Raw genomic sequence first — 8,248 nt, forward strand, 5'->3', positions numbered from 1 at the left:
GTGCTATTGTTTGATAATTGACCCACTCTGTTGGGTCATCTTTTTTTTTTCTTTCCTCAAATAGTAATAAATGTGGATATCTTCCAGTCAGTTGACCAGGTAGTTGTGCTGCAGATTTCTTTGCACAACCTGGGAGCATGTCCAGGGCTACATCTGTTAAAATATATCAGTCAGTAGTTCATCAATTCCTGGGGCCTTGTTTTGTTTTTTATTTTTTCAAATTCCTTCAGAGCAGCTTGAATTTCTTCCTTCATCATCATAGGCTCTTGATCCTATGTTGTTTCATGAAATTCTTCTCTGTCAGCCAATTCTTTTTGGCATAGTGACTCAGTGTACTCCTTCCATCTTCTTTCAATGCTCCCTGGAGCACTCAATACTATGTCCATAGCATCTTTAAGTATTGTGCCTTGAGGCTTGAATTTGTTCTTCAGTTTCTTCAGCTTAAGAAATATCAAGTGAGTTTGTCCCTTTTGATTTTCTGACTCCAACTTTTCCTTTAAATTTGGCTAGGCTATTGTTTTGATCTCTTTATCTTCATATACTCCCATTTTCTCTCTCCTTTTTTCAGATACCTTACGTTATACTTTCTTCCCATTTCCCTTAAAACCAATATAGAACTGGCTGACATTCCATGGATAAATAACCTTTTCCCTCTGTGACAGGAAAAGCAGAAATTAAACTTCAGATGGAAAATGAATATATCTCACATGGTAATGGGGAATTTTTTAGTAGTGATAAGAGTCTTCCCAGGGCTTTTGGCACAATATGCCTAACTTCCTTTTGATAGTGAAGAAGAAAAGAAAAAATAGAGTCATCCAAATAGTGCTATGGCTAAGGAAGATAGAAGAAGAATCGATGCCATTTGGTTGTGATGCTGGAAAAAGTATGGAAAATAGCATGAATTGCTAAGAAAACAGACAGGTCCATCCTGGAGAGGATGAAACCAGATGCTGTTTGCAGGTAAGGATTTTGAAGCTCTATCTGATATACTTTGGGCTTGTTGTCAGAAGGCACCAGTCCTTGGAGAGGGACATCATGCTTGGAAGGGTGGAGGGACAGTGCAAGAGAGGAAGACCCTGGATGGGATGAATTGACTCAGAGACTGGGGTAATGGGGGTAGGTGTGTTAGAGACAATGGAATTGGCTTATGATAGAGAAGGGTTCAGAGCTGTTGTACATAGGGTCACTATGAGTCTCAGGCAACTTGATGGCACATCACAATAGCATGGTTGTTATTGGCATTGTTGCATACCATCAGAACTGACTCATAACTGATCCTCCAGCAGATTTTCAAAGGCCGTAAATTGCTTAGGAGAAGATTGGCCATCTTTCTACTGTGGAACAAACAGCTGGTCAGTTTGAACTGAATGCCTTTAGGTTTGCAGTGCACCTCCTTACGTTTAAGCCCCCAGAGCTCCTTATAGCTGTCATTAGGTATGTTAGATCAATTGTGATTCCTAGTGGCCCTATGAAACCCTCAACTGTGCTGCAGTCTCAAAGACACTGCAAACCTATTGGAGTGTCAGCTACGGCTCAGTTCTGACTCAATGGCACACAGCAACAACAACAATAGTGACTATATGAACACGACTGCCCCATAATGTTTTCTTGGCTGGAATCTTTATGGAAGCATATTGACAGTCTTCAATGGAACTCTTGGGTGAGTTTAAATCATCAATGTTTGGTTAATTCCAACATAATGATAGTGCCATCATGTCTCCTTACATTTGTGCATGTGAGTGTATTTGCTTGTTTTTTTTTTAAATTTATTGTTCCTGTTGTTGTTAATTGTTATCAAATTCACTCTAACTCATGGTGAACTTGTATACAGCATAAGAAAATGTTGCCTCTTATCTATCTTTAAGATTGTTGACGCTTGGATCTATTGTGGCTACTGCGTATTTTGAGTGCTATCTCACCTTGAGGACTCATTTTACAACCTTAGAGTATTATAGTGAATTGTATTTAGTTGTGGTCTATAACATAATCATTGTAGAAGAAATAGAGCAGTTGCCCCCATGCCCAGTCACAGCCCGAGAAACCTGATGTTTTCAAGGGTGTCCAGGACAAAGACCACGCCAGACAATAAATCATGATAAGGCTCTGGGCCTGATCAGGAAGCCCTAACCTGAGTTAATTAACAGCACCAAATTCTAAAAGGTACCATCTTCCCTAGCCCTCCCCAAGACCCGTATAAAAGGAGACCACCCCTAATTGCGAGCACACCATTTTAACTTTCTCTGCTCCTGGTCACTTCCGTGTCCCTCTCAGACCATGCAATAAAGAAAGGCCTGTTCGTTTCTTGGGACCAGTTTCTTTCTTTCTCTCTTTCACCCTCCACTCCTTTTCTAACAATCATCAACTAATTTTTAGAAGTCAATTGTCAGGCATTTCTTCCTACCCTTAGTCATAGCGTGGAAGCTCCATTGAAACCTACCCACCCTGTGTGACCCTTCTAGTGTTAGAAAATATCAGTGTTAAAGCTTCCAGCATCATAAGAACTTGTAACCGCCTAGTATAACAAACTGACAAATGAATGGGGGTCTGTATCTTTACCTATGTCAGGGGAGCTCTGATCTGCAGTAAGCTCAGTCTATAGTAAGTTGTGTTGCTGACTCAAAAGACAACATGCCTCTGGCAGGTGGAATCCACCGGTGGCTCTGAGGAAAAAAGATGAGTAGTTTCCTCCCTGTTGCAATTTCCCTTCATGGAAACCAAATGGGGGTTTGCTTTGAATTAGAACCAATTCAAAGGCAGAGAGTTTGAATTTGAATACATGTCATGCTTATGCCATGCTTGGAAAGGTCGAAGGTCAGTGAAGGAGAAGATCCTCAGCAAAATGAACTGCTACAGTGTCTGCAGCAATGGGCCCCTGTGTATCGAGGATGATAAGAATGAGCAGAATAGAACAGGGTTCAGATCTGTTTTCACAGCATCTCTAGAGTTGTGCTTGACTTGATGGCAATTAACAACAATAATATGCCATTTATTTCTCTACATTTACTTATCCATTGAGCTATTTACCTATCTATTTCTACTCATTGATTCCTAAGGCAAAGTACATTTAATTTTCTACTTTACAGACAGAAGTATTAAGTACCAATATTAAGTAGTTTGTCTTAGCTGATGAGACAAATGTGGGATTTGAACCCTGAGAGACTGACAGTGAGTCTCTGCTATTCCACGCATGACTGTCGGTACTATGGTCACCTATATCTGAAACACTGACCTTCCAAAACCAAGAATGAACCTCACTGGTGTGCTTTCACAGCCAAATTACACAGTAGGACTCAGAGAGACACAAGAATAGATGGGATCAAGCATTTCTCTAACCAGCTGGCGGGAGGGCCCATTGCAAATGTTTTATCAGTGCTGACTAGGCCCCTACAATAATACTATAGGAGCATGACTTGCTTGAGGGTAAATGGATTCCTAACAGGAGGTGGAATTGAATTAGGTCTCTGGGGAGTGGGAGAAGCCTCTTTTTCCTCTGACCTAGTTTCATGCTAAGGGTGACATATAGGAAACATCCTATAGAGAATCTACAATCCCTCACCCTACGGGATGTTAAATTTGCATCTCGAAGTCTTGACAGGACAAAACCTGTGACTCTCCTCTCTGCTTCCAGGACCTTTTTGTCCTTAATAATTTCAACCTCTGGTTTCCAATTATCATAGTTTTCCAGTATGCTTAATGCCTCCTAAAAGCTAGTACATGGAAAAAAACATAGCCACAATACAGTTTTGCAAGTGAAATAATTCTACAATTTCCAACCCAATGGAAAAAGATCAAACAGCATAGTTTTAAAAAGGGGTGGGGGGGAAGCTAAACAAGGCTATTTGGCTTCTAAAACAGTTTACCTGTGTTAAAATATTCCATTGTCCTCCCTCCACCTTGCTCTTCTCTTGAATAAGAGACATTGATTCTCTCAGCAGCCTGAATAAGGTTTGCAGATGAGACTGATAGTTAAGACTCTGGCAAAACATGACCTTCGGCTTCCCAATAAACAGCCAGGACAGACGGCAGCCCTCGCGACTTGAGACTTTAATTCCCACCAATTGCTTCTCTCCAGCCCATTATGCATGAGAAATGCAACTGGCTTAGCCCCCGGTGCCCTGGTAATCCAGGGATGTCTCTGAATCACCGACCCATAGAATGTTCAGGCTGCAGAGTGCCTAAGAGATCATCCAGAGAGTCTAGCTTCCTCATTTTACACTTGAAGAACCTTTCTCCAGGTGTGCATACCTTGCAGGCTTGGCTGCTCTGTTCTCACTTGCTCTTTCCAGATAAATTCCCAGCAGCAAGGCTGTGGAGTTTTCCTGGCAGCCTAGTGGCTTGCTTTTTTCTTATGTGTCAGAGAGATCTTAAAGTTGCCCACATTCCTCCCAGTCTAGTTATGAAGTTACTGTCTTTCCCATTCTTTGGCTTCTAGGACCAACTTGAAGCACGAAGTTGATGGCTAATGTTTATTGAGCATTTTCTATGTATCAGACACTATTCTGTAGATCTTGCATATCTAGCCCTTTAAATGCTCACAGAACTCCTATGAGGTAGATGTGAATATGAACTCTATTCTATAGATGAAAAACTGAAGCAAGGAGAGACTGAGTTACTTATCCTTGGCCTCACAGTTGTGGCAGTATTCCAAGGGGGGAAGGGTGCTTCCTCAGTAAGAACTTCCAGGCAAGGATCAAACTTCTCTGGAGGATACGTGTGGCAGTCAATTGAGATATATTGAAGTATAGGTCTCACTAGAGCGGGATTCTCTCACTTATTCCAGATGAAACAAAGAAACAAAATAATAGCACGTTTCTGTTGAGCCAGGATTGACTCAAAGCTGCCACTCTATTTTGTTTCTGAGGCTATAAATTGCATGAGAGGACTCCCTTGGAGCTGCTAATGGATTCATACAGTTAAAGGATCAACTTTTGGGTTAGCAGCACCATTCTGGTGGAGGATGCCTCCAGACTGCCTTTACTGGGGCTGCAGCTCAGGCATTAAAGTCAGAGGTAGGTTACTTAGGGTTCTAATTTGAGCTAGTTGTACAGCCCCAGGAAAGACACTCATTGTCTCAGAGCTTCAGTCTCCATATCTTTGAAAAAGCCATAACAATGATGACAATTCTTATGGGGGCAATGAAAATATGTACCTAGAAGAATTGTTGTTAAGGTTAAAGTTGTAATGTAAGATCTGACAATAGAGGTATTTAATAAATGGTAACTACTGCTAGGGGACCATCTCCTTTCCTCTTATTTCTTGTCTTATTTCCATTAATTTTCATTCACGTAACCCTCCTGGACTCTCCCTTCCTTATTCACTCAAACCCAGGCACAAAAGTGTTGAGTAAGTTCTTCTAGATCACCCAGCTAGTGAGCAGGAAGCTAAGTTTAAACCCAGGCAGTCTGACTTCATAGCCCACACACTTTGATACTTCATTACACTAGGTCTTGAGAAGACAAAGTAAACACAGTATCACATGTCTCTTTTCTCTTTGGCAGCAAGAAAATGTAGACCACCAGCCCTTTGGAAAAGGCAGCTTGCAAGGATGAACTCAGTATGAGGGACGCAAACTACTCTCAAGTCTGATTTTAGATCCCTAGGTTATTACTCTCCTTCAGAGCTGTTGGTGTATTCAAACCACCAGCCTTTGGGTTGACAGCACAACTCCTTCCTTACTGGAAAAGCAGACCTCCATAACCTCATTGCCACTGAGTTGGAACCGACTCAGAACTGACCCTCCGGCAGGCTTTCAGTGGCTGTAAATCAGATGAGAAAAGTTTGCCCATCTGGGAGGATGTTATCTATCTTTGTCCTGCAGAGAAGCCTGTGGATTTCAACTGCCTGCCTTTGTTGGGCTGTAGGAGGAGGAATGTGGCATCAGGATTGGTGGAAGAGTAATTAACAACCTGTATTATGGGGATGACACAACGCTGTATGCTGAAACGCAGGAGGACCTGAAGTGCTTGCTGCAGAAGGTCAAGGACTGCAGCCTCCTATATGGATTGAAGCTCAGCATCGAGAAAACAAAGATTCTCACCACTGGGCCAATTGGCAGCATCAGATGGATGGTGGAGAGATTGAGATAGTCAACAGATTTGGTTTACTTGGTTCCACAGTCAACACTCTTGGTAAGAGCAGCCAGTAAATCAAGAGATGAGTTGCATTGGGGAAGTCAGTTATGAGGAACCTCTCAAGAGTACTGAAGAGCAACGATGTCAGACTGGAGACTAAGGTGCGCCTGATCCAGGCAATAGTCTTCACAATTATGTGCTATGCATCAGAGAGTTGGACAGTGAATAGGGTTGATAGAAAGAGAATTGATGCCTTTGAGCTGTGGTTCTGGAGAAGAGTGTTGAATATACCACGGACTGCTAAGGGAACAAACAAGTTTGCCCTGGAGAAGATGAAGCCAGAATGCTCCTTGGAGTCAAGGATTCTAAAGCTTAGTCTGACATACTTTGGGCATGTTGCAAGGAGGGACCAGTCCTTGGAGAGGGACATCACGTTTGGGAGAGTGGAGGGACAGTTCAGGAGAGGAAGACCCTTGATGATATGAATAGATGCTGTGATTGGAGTGGTGGGAATGATTGTGTTTGAGACACCAAGGTTGGCACAGAATAAAATGGCATTTAAGGATCTTGTACATAGGGTCATTATGAGTTGCAAGTGACTTGATGGCACATAACAATAACAACAACAACAACAACAACAACCACCTTTGTCTAAGATGATGAAGTTGGTACAAGATAAGATAGGATTCAGCTCTACTGTTCATAGAGTGGTTATGAGTCATACTTAACTCAATAGCACCTGTAAAAAGAGCAAGGACCATGTTGGGATGGCCACATCTGATGCTGATCAATTTTACAATGGGTACTGTCCCCATACACAGCATCAGTAACACCAAACTGATTTACCTAAGGTCAAACATGTCCTCCATGCTCCCATACCTCTTTCTACTCATCTTAACACCTATCTTACTGCTTTGCTGGGTCCCCAGTCCGATGTGATAGCTCACAGACTACACAGAACTGTATTGAGAAAACCAAAGGTTTTATTCCAGATTCATTAATAATCTAGTCAAGTCAGCTTCAAAAATGTGCATGCAGGCACCTCAGCCCCAAGCCTCATAGCTCCCGGCCATTATTCCCAAATTCTCAGTCCTGTCTGAGAATATTGGCTTCCCCTACAAAGTCCCATCTCACATAATGTCTTTAGTTCAGCCATGAGTGTTGCCGTAGGTTTAGCTGGAGCAGGAAAGACATCCTACATTATCTTGCTTTCACTTTAATGGCACAAGAAAATCTGTTTCTGCAGCTAGAGATGTTCAATTTATTGGTGAGATTAGCCTATTCCCTTGTAAATTGTTGAGACTGACCAAACACCTTGTAGAATGCTAGATTGCTCATCCTTTAATGGATGGGTTAAAACATCATATTCTCATATACCCATCCATCTACACAATGTCCTCTCTCCTTAATACAATAATTACATCAGCATAAAACACACAATCTTTTGGTTAAGGAAGACAATTTTGAATGATAAACTTTAGACACCCAGAGCACCCAACAACAACTACTTTTGGATTGGTAGTGAAACTTCTTACCCATCAAACCACCAGAGCTCCTTTGGGAAAAAGAGAGACAATCTCTTATCAGGCAATTTACAACCTCTGGAAACATGCTGCAGTGTCAGCTATGAGTTGATTCTAACTCGATGGCAATGCAAGATATGCTTTTTAACTTTGAATGTGGGAGGTACAAGTTCATGGTCATCTTAGGAGAAGGTGACTATCTCCAGTTCCTGAAACTCTCTGCATGCACTTGCTTATCTTATATGTACCTCTTAAAAGCTCCCCCTTCCATTCTCGAAAGTGTCAATGTCACACTCAAACTTAACGCTATAGAGTCAGAATGGCTCGTAGCTGTCTCTCCATTGAATTTCCAAAACTCTAAACCCTATAGAAGGAGACTATGATCTTTCTCTTGAAGAGCCCCTCATGCATTTGAAAGTCTACTCTCAGACTTTGAGTTAGCAATGCAGCACCCTATGGACTGCACCACTGGAGATGAAATGCATGGTTATCCTAGGTATGCGCCATTGTTGTCAATGACTGCTGACCAATTCCACCTCATGGCAATCCACAAAAGCAGAGTAGAATTGATCCATAGGATTTTCAAAGCTATGACATCTCACATCTCAGAAATAGATCCCTAGATCTGTTTTCTGAGGAATTTCTTAAGTAGAT

This window comes from Elephantulus edwardii, unplaced genomic scaffold, assembly GCF_000299155.1.
Source record: "Elephantulus edwardii isolate Elephantulus edwardi_28Jun2011 unplaced genomic scaffold, EleEdw1.0 scaffold00063, whole genome shotgun sequence".
Classification (NCBI taxonomy): Eukaryota; Metazoa; Chordata; class Mammalia; order Macroscelidea; family Macroscelididae; genus Elephantulus; species Elephantulus edwardii.